Raw genomic sequence first — 4,259 nt, forward strand, 5'->3', positions numbered from 1 at the left:
GGATTGTAGTGAGAGAGGCGATGGGGGGGCTTGGAGTGGGTTTTGAGGGGTTATGGAGGGGTCGGAGTGTGTTTGAGGGATGATGGTGGGATCGGAGTGGGCTTGATGGACGATGGAGGGATCGGAGTGAGCTTGAGGGGATAGGGAGGGATCGGAGTGAGTTTGGGGGGTTATGGAGGGTTCAGAGTGGGTTTGAGGGGTTAGGGAGGGATTGGAGTGAGTTTGAGAGATGACTGAAGGATCAGAGTGAGTTTGAGGGGCTATGGAGGGTTCAGAGTGGGTTTGAAGGGTTAGGGAGGGATTGGGGTGAGTTTGAGGGATGATTGAGGGATCGGAATGAGTTTGAGGGATAGGGAGGGATCAGAGTGAGTTTGAGGGATGAAAGAGGGATCGGAGTACGTTTGAGAGATGATGGAGGGATTGGAGTGACTTTGAAGGGATAGGGAGGGATCAGAGTGAGTTTGAGGGGTTAAGGATGGTTCAGAGTGGGTTTGAGGGGTTAGGGAGGGATTGGAGTGAGTCTGAGAGACGATAGAGGGATCGGGAGGGTTGCAGCGACGATGGAGGGATTTGAGTGGGTTTGAGGAGTTAAGGAGGGATCAGCATGGGTTTGAGGAATAATGGAGGGTTCGGAGTGATTTTGATGGATAGGGAAGGATCAGAGTGGGTTTGAGGGGTTATGGAGGGATTAGAGTGGGTTTGAGGGACGATGGAGGGATTGGACCACTCACAACAAGCTGGAGGATTGGAATTGTTTTGAGGGGTTAGGGAAGGATTGGTGTGAGTTTAAGGAGATAGGGAGGGATCAGAGTGCGTTTGAGGGGTTATGGTGGGATCTGAGTGAGTTTTAAGGGACGATAGAGGGATTGCAGTGAGTTTGAGGGGTTAGGGAGGGATTGGAATGAATTTGAGTGGCGATGGAGAGATCACAATGGGTTTGAAGGACGGTGGAGGGTTTGGAGGGGTTATGAGGGATCTGATTGAGATTCAGGGGTTATGAGGGATCGGAGTGAATTTGAGGGGTGATGGAGGGACTGGAGTGGGTTTGAGGAACGATGGAGCGATCAGAGTGAGTTTGAGGGTCGATGGAGGGATCGCAGTGAGTTTGAGGGACGATGGAGGGTTTGGAGTGAATTTGAGGGGTCAGGGAGGGATCGGAGTGTTTCAGGGATTATGGAGGGATCGGAGTGGGTTTGAGGGACGGTGGAGGGTTCGGGGTGAGTTTGAGGTACGATGGAGGGATCGCAGTGAGCTTGAGGGACGATGGAGGGCTTGGAGTGAATTTGAGGGGTCAGGGAAGGATCGGAGTGTTTGAGGGTTTATGGAGGGATGGGAGTGGGTTTGAGGGACGGTGGAGGGTTCGGGGTGAGTTTGAGGGACGATGGAGGGCTTGGAGTGAATTTGAGGGGTCAGGGAAGGATCGGAGTGTTTGAGGGTTTATGGAGGGATCGGAGTGGGTTTGAGGGACGGTGGAGGGTTCGGAGTGAGTTTGAGGGACGGTGGAGGGACCGCAGTGAGCTTGAGGGACGATGGAGGGCTTGGAGTGAATTTGAGGGGTCAGGGAAGGATCGGAGTGTTTGAGGGTTTATGGAGGGATCGGAGTGGGTTTGAGGGACGGTGGAGGGTTCGGAGTGGGTTTGAGGGACGGTGGAGGGTTCGGGGTGAGTTTGAGGGACGATGGAGGGCTTGGAGCGAATTTGAGGGGTCAGGGAAGGATCGGAGTGTTTGAGGGTTTATGGAGGGATCGGAGTGGGTTTGAGGGACGGTGGAGGGTTCGGAGTGAGTTTGAGGGACGGTGGAGGGACCGGAGTGAGTCTGGGGGGTTAGGGAGGGGATGGGAGTGAGTTTTTTTTGAGGGATCGCGGCGAATCGTCAGAATTAGCGCTCCCATCCGCAGTCTCCGGGCCGGGTGTTGCGGGCAGCCGCGGGCTCCGCCGGGTTTTCCCGGGCCGGACGGGATGCCTTTCTGCGGTTTAAGGTACGGGGGGCTCGGCCGAGGGAGGCTGGGGCTGGGGGTCCGGGGGTTGTCCGCGATCGCGGCCTTCGGGACGGGGGGCGTCGTCGGTCCGGATCCCGGTCCCGAGTCGCGGCCGCCGGCGCCGGGGCCGCTGATGGAATCCCCTCCCAGGCGGGGTCCACCCCCCGTCCCCCGGCTGCGTCCTGTCGGTGCCGCGGCCTCGCAGCCGCCGGCCAGCCCTTCCGAGCTGCTCCCGGTCCACCCCAGCCAGATCTCCCCTCCACCAAAACAACCTCCACCTCCCGCCTCGGTACCTCCCTCTCCCTCTCTCCACCCCGACCTTCCTCCCTCCCTCCCTCCCTCCCTCCCTCTCTCTATCTCTCCGTCTCCATCCCTCTCTCCCCACCCCCGTCCCTTCCCCTCCACCCTCCCGTCTCTGTCCCTCCCCCTCTCTCTCCACCCCACCTCTCCCTCTCCCTCCGTCTGCATCCACCTCTCCCACCCTCCCCTCCATCCGTCCATCTCGCTCTCCCTCCCCTCTCTCCCCACCCCCGTCCCTTCCCCTCCACCCTCCGTCTCGTCCCTCCCCCTCTCTCTCCACCCCACCTCTCCCTCTCCCTCCGTCTGCATCCACCTCTCCCACCCTCCCCTCCATCCGTCCATCTCGCTCTCCCTCCCCTCTCTCCCCACCCCCGTCCCTCCCCCTCTCTCTCCACCCCACCTCTCCCTCTCCCTCCGTCTGCATCCACCTCTCCCACCCTCCCCTCCATCCGTCCATCTCGCTCTCCCTCCCCTCTCTCCCCACCCCCGTCCCTTCCCCTCCACCCTCCGTCTCTGTCCCTCCCCCTCTCTCTCCACCCCACCTCTCCCTCTCCCTCCGTCTGCATCCACCTCTCCCACCCTCCCCTCCATCCGTCCATCTCGCTCTCCCCCCCTCTCTCCCCACCCCCCTTCCCCCGTCCCTCCCCCTCTCTCTCCACCCCACCTCTCCCTCTCCCTCCGTCTGCATCCACCTCTCCCACCCTCCCCTCCATCCTCCATCTCGCTCTCCCTCCCCTCTCTCCCCACCCCCGTCCCTCCCCCTCTCTCTCCACCCCACCTCTCCCTCTCCCTCCGTCTGCATCCACCTCTCCCACCCTCCCCTCCATCCGTCCATCTCGCTCTCCCTCCCCTCTCTCCCCACCCCCGTCCCTTCCCCTCCACCCTCCCGTCTCTGTCCCTCCCCCTCTCTCTCCACCCCACCTCTCCCTCTCCCTCCGTCTGCATCCGTCCATCTCGCTCTCCCTCCCCTCTCTCCCCACCCCCGTCCCTTCCCCTCCACCCTCCCGTCTCTGTCCCTCCCCCTCTCTCTCCACCCCACCTCTCCCTCTCCCTCTGTCTGCATCCACCTCTCCCACCCTCCCCTCCATCCATCCATCTCGCTCTCCCTCCCCTCTCTCCCCACCCCGTCCCTTCCCCTCCACCCTCTCGTCTCTGTCCCTCCCCCTCTCTCTCCACCCCACCTCTCCCTCTCCCTCCGTCTGCATCCACCTCTCCCACCCTCCCCTCCATCCGTCCATCTCGCTCTCCCTCCCCTCTCTCCCCACCCCCGTCCCTTCCCCTCCACCCTCCCGTCTCTGTCCCTCCCCCTCTCTCTCCACCCCACCTCTCCCTCTCCCTCCGTCTGCATCCACCTCTCCCACCCTCCCCTCCATCCGTCCATCTCGCTCTCCCTCCCCTCTCTCCCCACCCCCGTCCCTTCCCCTCCACCTCCCGTCTCTGTCCCTCCCCCTCTCTCTCCACCCCACCTCTCCCTCTCCCTCCGTCTGCATCCACCTCTCCCACCCTCCCCTCCATCCGTCCATCTCGCTCTCTCCCCCCTCTCTCCCCACCCCCGTCCCTTCCCCTCCACCCTCCGTCTCTGTCCCTCCCCCTCTCTCTCCACCCCACCTCTCCCTCTCCCTCCGTCTGCATCCACCTCTCCCACCCTCCCCTCCATCCGTCCATCTCGCTCTCCCTCCCCTCTCTCCCCACCCCCGTCCCTTCCCCTCCACCTCCCGTCTCTGTCCCTCCCCCTCTCTCTCCACCCCACCTCTCCCTCTCCCTCCGTCTGCATCCACCTCTCCCACCCTCCCCTCCATCCGTCCATCTCGCTCTCCCTCCCCTCTCTCCCCACCCCCGTCCCTTCCCCTCCACCCTCCCGTCTCTGTCCCTCCCCCTCTCTCTCCACCCCACCTCTCCCTCTCCCTCCGTCTGCATCCACCTCTCCCACCCTCCCCTCCATCCGTCCATCTCGCTCTCCCTCCCCTCTCTCCCCACCCCT

At 62.6% G+C, this 4,259-nt stretch overlaps 1 protein-coding gene across 2 annotated transcripts in view; it reads left to right on the plus strand.

The window, feature by feature from the left end:
* Positions 1-1,860: 1,860 nt before the first annotated feature.
* The window catches only part of LOC134341731 (arginine-glutamic acid dipeptide repeats protein-like), a 69,719-nt gene continuing 67,320 nt past the window's right edge, over positions 1,861-4,259 (plus strand). For both annotated transcript variants that reach the window (XM_063039631.1, XM_063039632.1), the window contains exon 1: positions 1,861-1,978. The gene's annotated coding sequence lies outside the window, so the exon portion shown is untranslated. The remainder of the gene's footprint in view (positions 1,979-4,259) is intronic.

Source organism: Mobula hypostoma, unplaced genomic scaffold, assembly GCF_963921235.1.
Source record: "Mobula hypostoma unplaced genomic scaffold, sMobHyp1.1 scaffold_141, whole genome shotgun sequence".
NCBI classification, from domain to species: Eukaryota; Metazoa; Chordata; class Chondrichthyes; order Myliobatiformes; family Myliobatidae; genus Mobula; species Mobula hypostoma.